The sequence below is a fragment of the Phocoena phocoena genome, chromosome 20 (assembly GCF_963924675.1).
Source record: "Phocoena phocoena chromosome 20, mPhoPho1.1, whole genome shotgun sequence".
NCBI classification, from domain to species: domain Eukaryota; kingdom Metazoa; phylum Chordata; class Mammalia; order Artiodactyla; family Phocoenidae; genus Phocoena; species Phocoena phocoena.
Window position 1 is genome coordinate 408,191 of NC_089238.1, and position 11,749 is coordinate 419,939.

Genomic DNA, 11,749 nt, shown 5'->3' on the forward strand with positions numbered 1-11,749 from the left:
CCTCCATATCACCCAGCCTTGGAACTGCCTGCCTGCAGAGTGTGATAATAAAGACCTTATTGCTGAAGCCATCTTTAATCCTGAGACTCCGTCCATTGTGTATGGGGAGAGATGGAGAACAGAACTGGGCTCTAATGGTGCCAAGAGAGGGAAGGGCTTTTGTGGGGGCCCAGACTTTGATAGTAGGATGGCAAGCAATAGCGTGCAGTCTAGTTTAATCTAATTTGCCTTGTAGCCCAAGGCCTCCTGGGACAGACTGAAGGTCTCTGGGCCAAATCTTATATCCTGGGTGCCAGGACTATTTGTTAGGCCCAGAGCTTTGGGGTTTAAGTACTGGTGTGGGAATCTCCAGCAATTCCTGCACAGCATTCCTGGGAATGTCCCACATCCCTCAAAAGTGTTGAGGGGAGGATGTCTCCTGGGACCTGCCCATGGGTCCAGTAAGGCCCCTGATGTCCAGAATCTGTAGGTAGGTATCTCTGGATTTAAGATCTACAGGGGCCAGGTAGAAGCATAAGTGGGTGTGGACACACTGGGTTTGAGCTGAGGAAGACTGTGACAAACGGAGATGTGGCCGATGCTGTGCCTGGGCCACGCACATCATACCCACTCACAAGAGCTGAGTGTGTTCAGCATCAAGTGGGCAGCTTGAAATAGCCATGGTGGAATTTATACCGCAGAAATTAGCAAACAATAGCTCTCGGGGAAAAAATAACACATCTGAGAAAACCTGATTTGTAGTGTTTGCCGAACTTGCTGACAGTGACCTTGGCCACAAGAGAGACTCAGCTGTACAGGGGAGTCCTGCATGCTCTTGCCTTATCCTCCAGAACAAGTGCAATGCCACTTGAGGGGTGTAACCAGGGGTGAGGTGCTCACTGCCAGACAATAATCTTGAGGTGGTTTGGATTCCTACAGCCTCCCAGAGCTGCTCACTTCAAGGCCAACACTGCAAAGGCAGGAACCCTGGGACTGAGAAGGGAGGTCCTGCAGTCCCGGATTTTAGTGGCCCAGTCAGTATTCCAGGCGAGTGTGGTGGCCATTGGCCTTATCATCTCCTGTTTTCTGCTGCCACTGAGGCACAGCTGTCCCCAGGTATACGGGTCAGAGACGGTGGAATCAACATATGGTTGCCCCATTTTCTGGTTTTCCAGAGGAGTGAGAGATCCATGTTTTTATGTGGAGGCTTTAGATTTTATAAAGGTTGAAAACTGTTTCCCCCAAACTTCAAAGTTTATAGGTACAAATGCAAACTATATATATGGGTTCCATATGTGTTCCTGGACCAACACTTGTGACTCTTAGAAAATAAGCAAACCAGGCTTCAGGGAGCCCAAGGGTCCCTGGGGGTCCCCAGATACGAAGGCTTTTGGCCCAGTGTTTACTGCACAGCACGTAGCAGGGACAGTGGCACTGCTGCTACTCCACTCAGCATGACTCTCTGTACCCTACCCCCCCCAATCCTCCGCCAGTTCCCTGAAACTGACCATATGAGGGATGGCATTCCTGGCAGGCTTGTGGTCAGCCGAGCACGTGGCAGATGTGCCTGAGCTCTCCCCAGCATCCCAAGGTGTCAGGGAATCCCCTGAACCCATACCATCCCTTCTGGGTAATGATTGTCTTCCACCAACTTGGGAGGCTTGGGATCAGTTACATTCAGTTGAACCTTGGGGCCTCAGGCTTCCTGGCAAAGGGTGGGACACATCATCAATGGCTCAAGTCCTTGAACCCGTGTTGTCAGCTGTAGTTAGACAGGCCTCATAACACTGCCCCCAGTGCATGGATGAAGCCCTTCACCTACCTTTTACTCTCCCCACCAGAGCTCTGTCACACCAGCCAACTTACTGGAACCTTAATATTTCCCTGGTGATGCCACAACATACTGAACAAAGGTGTGTTGGTTCTAAGCATTTGATCTCCCCAGAGTACCAATTCATCCCTAGCATCACAAGATATCCAGGGACCCTTGGCCTGCTCAGGCCCACTCTCCTGGGTGTATCAGTTGCCTCCCACCAACATGGGAGAGTGGCTTGGGATCAGCATTAAAGTCCAGCTGAGACATGTGGAACTCAGGCCTCCAAGCAAGGTAGGGCAGACACCTGTCATCAGAGCTGAATCATTTGTACCCCAAATGGTCTGCGATGTGTAGATCCTGTAAAATGAAGACTTTTGGTGAAGAGTCCTTGATTTGGTGAAGTGTCCTTGACCTGAACCTGCCTTGTGGTCTCCCCAACAGGGCTCTGTGCAGGGCAGCCGGCCTGCGGGTGTGTGTGTGTGTGTGTGGGGGGGGTGTTTGTGTGTGCACGCACATGCGTCTGTGGGTACATGATCATGTGCATGTGCCAGAACATCCAAAATAAAGCCCTTATGGCTCTGAGCATCTATGAACTGGGGCTGCTGACATCTGTCTTGACTCTACAGGAAGGCTGATCTGTGAATGAGCCACGGAGGAAGGCAGCGTTACTTGAGCCCCAGATCCACTTAGTGCCTGAAGCCAGATGCCAAGTGGACTTTTGGGTTCCATGTACCAAAACTGACCAAAGCAATTCACAGAGGAAAAGGTAATTTTTTCAACCAACCAAATCAACAACTGGACAGCCATATATTACAACAACAAACTTCCACCCATACCTCAAGTCATGTGCAAAAGTTAACTCAAACTTGATCATAGACATACCTATAAAACTTATAACCATAAAAGTTCTAGAAGGAAGCATAGTGACCTTGGATTTGCTGAATTTCTTAAATATATCATAAAAAGCATAACAAGAAAAATACAAATCAATTGGACTTCATCAAAATTTTAAACTTTTGTATTTCAACAGTCACTCTCAAGAAAACGAAAATGTAAGCCATACTGGGAAAACTGTTAAAAAAACACTAACAAAGGACTTGAATCTCGACTATATAAAGAACTCTTACAACTTTTGTTTATTTTGGCCACACCACAGGACTTGTGGGATCTCAGTTCCCCAACCAGGACTGAACCCAGGACACGGCAGTGAAAGCGACAAACCCTAACCACTAGACCACCAGGGACCTCCCACAGCCTAATTTTTAAAAATGGGCAAAAGTGACTTGAACGCTCACTTCACTAAAGAAGATATCTGGATGGCAAATAAGCACATGGCTTCCCTGTAAAACGTGTTACTTATTTAAAGCTCATGGCACTCCCATAGGCGTTCTAGAAATACTGAGCCGGTAAAGGACACAAAATCTGGAGCTACACATCACGGCTGATAATTAGCTGTGTGCCATTGGACATATTACAAAGTCTCAGTTCCCCCTCTATGTAATAGATTATTTATTTATTTATTTATTGGCTGTGTTGTGTCTTTGTTGCTGTGCACGGGCTTTCTCGGGAAGTCCCGATTCCCCTATATTGAACTGATGGCTTTGGCAGAGGTGCAGGTCTGCAGATCCTCAGAAAGTCTGCATACTCTCACCCCACATGGACTCAGTCATCAAAGCAGACTCATGGGCTTCCCTGGTGGCGCAGTGGTTGGGAGTCCGCCTGCCAATGCGGGGGATGTGGGTTCGTGCCCCGGTCCAGGAAGATCCCACGTGCCGCAGAGCGGCTGGGCCCGTGAGCCACGGCTGCTGAGCCTGCGCGTCCGGAGCCTGTGCTCCGCAACTGGAGAGGCCACAACAGTGAGAGGCCCGCGTACCGCAAAAAAAAAAAAAAAAAAACAGACTCATGACTGCTTCACGGAAAGGGCAGAGTCACTCCAGGCTGCCAGTCTCCCCCACTCTCTATTTCCTCATACCCAGTGTTCCTTTACCACTTAACATACCCACCTGGCTCTTACAGGAATACAAGGTGACCCTGCCTTTCAGGGTCTGGTGTCCGGAGGACATGACTTCTAGCCCAGGAGAAGAGCTTCCTGTCATTGCGGCTGGGGGTGTGATGTGAAATATCCTCTAGAACAAGAAAGCAGCAGCCTCGCCTCCTGGATCACTGGTGTGTTTTCAGAGCGCCCTCTCCCTTCCCTGGGTGAGCTCTTAGCAGCCAAATCAAAAGATTTGGAACATAGAATCTTTCAGCCTTTCCCAGGAGAGCAGATATGCAAAGTAGGATACACACTGGAAAGGAAGAAGTAAAAGTGTCTTTATTTGCAGATGACGTGATCCTGTATGTAAAAAAATCCCAAGGAATCCATTTAAAAAAGAAAACCTCTATAGTAAATAAGTTTAGCAAGGGGCAGGATAAAACCCAAAATATATTAGCAACAATCTGAAAATGAAATTCATGAAACAACTCCATTCACAGTACCTTAAAAAAGATTAAAATGGTAATAAATTTAACAAAAGAAGTGCAATACATGTACTCTGAAAACTATAAAACAGTGCTAAGAGAAACTGCTGAGAGACATTCCATGTTCATGGATTAGAAGACTCAATGTGTGGGACTTCGCTGGTGGTATAGTGGTTAAGAATCCGCCTGCCAATGCAGGGGACAGAGGTTTGAGCCCTGGTCCAGGAAGATCTCACATGCCGCAGAGCAACTAAGCCCGTGAGCCACAACTACTCAGCCCACACACCACAAGTACGGAAGCCCATGATCCGCAACAAGAGAAGCCACTGCAATGAGAAGCCCGTGCACCACAACGAAGAATAGCCCCCACTCACCGCAACTAGAGGGGAAAAAAGCCCACGTGGGGCAAATAAGACCCAACGCAGCCAAAAAACAAAACAAAAAAAAGACTCAATGTGTTAAAATGACAATACCCCCCAATTGATGCATAGATCCCATGCAATCCTTATCAAAACCACAGCTGACATTTTTGGTAGAAACTAACATGCTCATCCTAAACTCATAGATACGCAAAAGACGACAGCCAAAAGAATTCTGACAAGGATCAAAGTTGGATTTACCTTACCTAATTTCAGAAGTTTCTATAAAGCTGGGAATTCCCTGGTGGTTCAGTGGTTAGGACTCCCCACTTCCACTGCAGGGGGCACAGATTCGATCCCTGGTCAGGGAACTAAGATCTCACAAGCCAAAGCAAGGCCAATTAAAAAAAAAAAGTTTCTATAAAGCTAAGGTAATCAAGACAATGTGGTACTGGCATAAGGCCAAACATACAGATCAACAGAATAGATTTGAGAGTACCAAAATGCCCTTAATTGATTTCCAACAAAGGTACAATGTGGAAAGATGCCTTTTCAGCAAGTGGTTCTGGGAAAATTAGATATTCACATGCAAAAAGATGAATTTAGATCCTTATCTCACACCATATGTAAACATTACCACGAAAAAGACCATAAATATATGAGCTAAAACTATAAAATTTACAGAAGAAAACAGAGAAAATTTTTGACTTTTGGTTAGGCAAAGAATTTTTTAGGTATGACATTATGACAATACATAAAAGGAAAAACTAATAAATTATACTTCAAATGTAAAATTTTGCTCTTCAAAAGACACCATTAAGAAAACTAAAGGACTTCCCTGGTGGCACAGTGGTTAAAGACTCTGTGCTCCCAATGCAGGGGGCTCGGGTTCGATCCCTGGTCTGGGAACTAGATCCCACATGCATGCCACAACTATGAGTTCGCATGCCACAACTAAGGAGCCCATGTGCTGTAACTGAGGAGCTCGTGAGCCACGACTAAGGAGCCCACCTACTGCAACTAAGACCTGGTGCAACCAAGTAAATAAATAAAAATAAAAGAAAATTAAAAGATGAGCCACAGACTGAGAGAAAGTGCTTGTGTATATATATACGGATTCTGAATATAAAATCTATTAAGAACTTTACAATTCAATGATAAGAAGACAACCCAATTATCATCACAAAAGATAAAGAGATGGTTAATAAGTACATGAAAAGATGCCCAACATCATTACTCACCAAAAAAAAAATGTAGATTAAAACACCAGTAAGATGACTGCTTAATGGGTAGAGAGTTTCAGTTTAGGATAATGAAAAATTTCTGAAGATGTGTAGGAGTGACAGTTGCACAACTGTGTGAATTTATTTAATGCCACTGTACTGTACAGTTAATGGCACAGTCACTTTGGAAAATGGCTTTGGAGTTTCTAAAGAGTTAAACATAAAAGTATCATACGACTCAGCAATTCCACTCCTAGGCATTTACCCAACAGAAACGAAAACATATGTCTACACAAAGATTTGTAAGCAAATATTCCTAGAAGCATTATTTATAATTGCCAAGAACTGAAAAAAATTCAAAAGTCCATCAATTGGTGATGGACACATTTTGGTATATCTGCACAAGAGAATATCATTCAGCAATAAAATGGAATAAAATACTGATACATGATATAAGGAGCTTTTTGGGGCAATGGGAATGGGGTAAGATAATGGCTGCAGAACTCTTTACATTAATTAAAAATCATTAAATTGTATACTTATACTGGGTGTATTGTTGGAGGGAGGTATTCCCTGGAACAGAGACCATCATCTTGCTTCTTCCAGACCAAACACTGTCTTCCCCAGGAGAACTCCAGGTCAGAAGCTTCAGAACAGAGGCTTCCATCCTTTCGTTTCACAGGGACATGGGGAAGAAATGCAAATTGAGTCACAGCTGGACACATGCTCCATGCCTTGCTGCTGTGCCTTTTTCCAGCCCAATGGCTAATTTGGGAGCACCTCTCAATTCAATGTTCTCAATTCACTCCACCCACTAAATAGGACTGCAGTATCAAAGGTAAATTAGTGATGTAGTCACTGTCAAACAGTACCAGGGCTGAATGACAGGAATGCACAAAACCATCACGTTACGAGTACTTGAAGCAGCTCTATGAAGGCATCACTGATATCAAATGCAGACTTCACAGTGTCCACGAATAATGGGAACCTTACCCAGAAGGCCCCCAGAAGCCATCCCATCAGGCCCCTCGCTCAGAGCAGGAGTGAAGTCCATGCCCTACTCAGTCATGGGACAGCAGCGTGATGTCATGCCAATGGGTGCAGGGCCATCACCCTCCAGGGCACTGCAGACAGGGAACAGAGGCTGCTTTATGCTGAGCAATTGTGAGGTGACCATCGAACACAGCACGGCTTCTTCCCTAAGAGCCAGTGGTGCGACAACTCTCCCAAAGTCCCCCAACAAGTCACAAAGTACAACACTGCCCCTTCAGGCTTCCCCATGCGCAGGGCAGTCCTGGAGTGTCTCCTCTGGTGGTGGTCCTTCTATACAAGGTCCAGCTTCTGCCTGAAGGCTACTCATGTAGGCTCTTTCTTGAGTGTTAATTCTCTTATATTGATAAGGTTAAAAAAAAGAGGCTGATTTTTTAAATAAAACGTTAAAAAAGGGGGGTGGAGAGCTGAAGACTTTACTGTATTCCCTGCCCTCAGAAGACTTCTCTCCAGAGTGAGGTTTCTGGCATTGGGAAGAAGGAAGTGTGGCTGACACCTCTCCCGGGTCAGTTGTACACACAGGATCCTTCTCCAGTGTGAAGCGTTCTACGCGGAACAGGCAGGAGCTGCAGCTTTTTGCCCTCCTACTTACCTCACTCACAACGTGGTAACTTGCTGCTGCAAAACAGGATTAACTCTGAGAGGAGGCTTTCCAACACTAGCTGTACTCATGCCTTTCTCTGATGGGGACTGCATGAAACAGGTTTCATATTTTCCTGGAAGTTTTCACGTAGTTACTGCGTTTGCACAACTGTTGCCTGGTGTGAATTTTCTGGTGCTAACAAGAGTGGAGCTCTGAATGGAGATGCCCGTTCTCCACACTTGTGAGTCCTGATTATCAGTGTGAATGATTTGGTACAGGGGGAAGTGCAAAATTTTGCTCAAAATTTTGGGCCACACTCCCTGCCCTCATAAGGGCTTTCTATGGGGCACATATTTTGGTGCTCAATGGAAATAGAGGTCTGGCTGGAGGCTTTCTCATGTAACATTCAAAGGTGTGAACGTACTCCTGCTTTCTCAGGATGGAGACAAAGGTGAAGGCCTTCAAAATGCACTTGGGATTTTTTTCCCCATTTTTAAGTTTTGGTGGTAGAAAAGGGAACACCTCTCCTTGAACACCTCTCCATTTGTTGTGCATTGATCAGGTGTCTCTTTCAGTGTCAGTTCTCTGTGGATTCTGCAGAATGTGGAGCTGGCAGGGCCTCAGTGTCTGGTGACAGACAGGTGCTGTGCAGTGAGGGGAGTCCAGGCCTGGGACCCCTGACACTGTGCCCACCTTCCTCAGAGGGATAAGTCAGACTCATGGAAGAACAGGTTTTCAAGAACTATTTAAGGATATGTGAAGGGGAGGCCAATGATGGAGGACCTGGCCATAAGAGGGGAGAAAGAGAGAGGCTGAGAGGCAAAGGACCAAGAGGGTTTAGCCAGGGGACAGGAAGTCAGGGTAAATTAGGATGGGGTGTCAGAAAGATAGAAAAGAGGCATGGGTACTCACATTGATGCCAGGGCAACAGAAGACACCGGTTAGGTACCAGGTAAGAGATCAGCCCACTGCCACAGGCCCTTCCACACCTGTCTTGCACTCACCAGGACTGGTCTTCCATGGGTCTCTCTGGTCATGAACTGATTCGAGCCACCCTGTCCACCAGCTAGGTCCCCTTTCGATGTTCAAGTTGGGTGACCGCACTGGGGTGGGTGGAGACAGTAATTCTTAAGGGAGATCAAGGCGTTTGTGAGAGGTCAGCCAGCCCCAGGTCAGGGGTGATTCATTCCATGACAGACCAAGGTGGATGAGGATTACTTATGCATCTGGGAGAACTGAACCTCACAAAATGAACACCCCGGGAAGGCCTCACTAGAAAAGCTCAGTGGCCCCTGAATCAATGACCATGTTAGTGCCCATAAAGCCAGTAAAGGCGCTGACAAGGGGCAGCTGGCAGGAAACTTCCACTGGAGGAGGTGTGATAGAGGGACCGAAAAGTCACAGACCCTGACTGGTTCATCAGACCAGAAAATAACCAAGAAATATATATATATAATATAACAAGAAAATAACCGGCTACTCCGGTTGTGGTATTTTTGACCTTGGACCACAGTTGTCAAGGTCCCAAGGCAAAAGGTGTTGGGGGTTGTTTATACTGTAGTCTGGGAGGAGAGGTAGCAGAACATTGGACAGAACTAGGGCCAGCAGTACCTCTCATGGGGAAACTGGCAGCCTGACCTGGTGAAGACAGCACCATATCACAGCAGAAGCCCCACTGGGCCTCACTAAGGAGACCCACTTCTTCCGAAAGAAAAGCACACGACCTTGTCCTCAAAGGTCACTGGGTCCTGCAACAGCAGGCAAGGGGCACATGAATGTGTTCTAAGCATCGGGCACTGGACCTGACACGCCAGTCTCTGCCCTGCCACACACTTCCCCTTATGTCTCCCAAACCCTGTCCCCTGTCACACCTGCCCACCCTTTCGTATCTGAGAGCATGGGCCGTCCTCCTGGGTATGCACTCTCCCCATGTCCACTGGTGTTTGGACAATGCTTCTCTTTTTCTGCACCCACCTCATCTACTCAGCTATTGGTCCTTAGTCTGGACACCCCACACTCACCTCAAGGCCTATCTGTAACAACCTAAGAGTTTCCTTCCAAAATCCCATTCTCAGCATCTTCCCTGGTCCAGGCCACCAGTGCACTGCAGTCTGGACATCAGGAGGCCAAATCAAAATCCCCTATCTGTTCACGGGTACATGTGTCACCTCCACCTAGAGGCCTCCAGACAACTCAGTCTCTACCCGTACAAAACCCAACTGCTAATCTTCCCCCAAATGTACTCCTCCTGCCAACCTCCGATCTCCATCTCATTCTTTATCTGAACACTTACGGTGGTCCTTTACCCTCCACTACGTTCACTCTCCACGTGTAACTGGAGGTCCCATCGACTCCACTTTGAAAGACGCATCCAGAATCTGAGTATCTCTCCCACCTCTCCTGCTTCTATTCTGAGCAAGCCACCCAACATATACCTGCAGTAGCAACCTCACGAAGCCGCCTGCTCTCAGCCCCACCACAACCCCTCTCCCACAAGGCTGCTCAGTGTGTTTACGCGGGATCCACTGGGATAGTTTCAAAATCCTAACTCAGATCATAGCCATCCATCTTCTAATGAAAAATTTCTGTGGCTCCCAGCATCCTCAGCCCGTCAACAGAGTTAGGACTCCTATCCTCACGCTCTCGGTTACCCGCAACGGAGACTGGAAAACTTTCCTGAATGCTCAGGTCAGTCTCACCTCCAAGTCTTCGCGCATGCACATTCCTCCGCCTGCACGCTCCACATTTTATCACACTGGATTCTGAAAGGGAGACCCCCGACCTGTGAACGTTCCACTGTCCTGAACACCCAGGCCTGAGGCTGAGTCAGGGACTTGGGGCACTGGGGTTCGGAGTCCAGCCAGGTGGAGGCCAGGAGACTCTACCTCATCCGTGCCTAGTCGATCGGCTCGCTTGTCACGCCCGCAGTCCAGCTACATAATGGGTCAAGACCTCGGAATGGCTGGCTTTCGAGCCTGGGTCTTCTTCTCCGTAAAGCGGACACAACGCACAGGGCGACGACTCCGGGGCGGCCACGGACACAGACGGGCCTTGACGGAGGTATCCGCAGGGCACCCCGGCGCCAGGCGGTCCCCCGACAGCCGAGGACACACGAGCTCGGGGAGGCGGGACGTTCGCTGCGGTCATGGGGCGCACAAGGCACAGCGGGTGGACCACCCAGGCTCTCGTACCTACCCTACCCCCGTTTCCGCGGGCCCGGGGAGCCTCCTGGATGCGGTCCACAGCCCAGCAACTACGTCCCTTCACGAAGTGCCGACATAAAGGCGGGACAAAGAAGCAATGGTCCGACCCCGGAAGTCCCGCCCCCGCCGGCGCGGCCATTTCGGAAACGCCCCCTCCCTTAGGTCATCATTTGTCCCTATCCTGGGCTCTCATTGGTCAACACTGTGCGCGGTCGCACGGCGAGGGTATTTCTGGGTAATGTAGTTCGTGTCTCGTGAGACGTGACGCAACGTGCGTCCTTCCTGATCACCTAGGCAACGACTAGGCGGCACCGCGATTGGCTCCGGGAAAAGCGTCATAGTCAGCGGCGAGCCTTGAACCAGTGAAGGGTCAGGATTTGGGCGTTTTCGCGTGGGCCTCAGGGGGTGGGGCGGGACTTCCGGCGCGGCCATTGCAGTCTTCGTTTTGCGGCGGGTTGGGCTACGCGCAAACCGTCGCTGGGACGTGCTGGAACCGTCCTCGCACCTTGGCAGTCACTTTTACTCTCGGCTGACGGCCCTTCCTTTCTGAGCCTCGGTTTTCCCGGAAGTGGAACGGACGCAGAGAGTCTCCGCGCCCCTTCTTCGTCCCACATCCCCGGGAGACAGCTCCTATATCATACTGGGGAAGACAAAGGCCTTGAGCGCGACCGTTAGCCTGCGGTCACTCCACCCAGTGGGTGTGGGGGTTCGGATGAGCCCGCTGGGCTCTTCCCGGTCGCCGCCTGGCAGGGCCCCGCCCAGCCCACAGGTTGTGACCGGGCCAGCAGCGTCGCAGATGGACCCGGCGCAGGTGAGTGGCGGGCGCGCAGGTCCTCACCCGCTGGGATCCCCCCCTCCTGTGCCTGGAGCCCGTTAGAGAATGGTCGTGTCCCGAATTCTTCACCTGCACATGAGTCTGGGGCCCTGAGAGTCACTTTCCCCTAGCATCCGGAGCCTAGGCCAGAGGTTAAATGGAGCGGATCACGTGGGATAAGGTCTGGAAAGGTGCCCCTAGCACAGGGATCAGCATGTGCCAGTTGCTTGGAGGTGAGTATAAGGTGGAAGTGTTTCGTCTG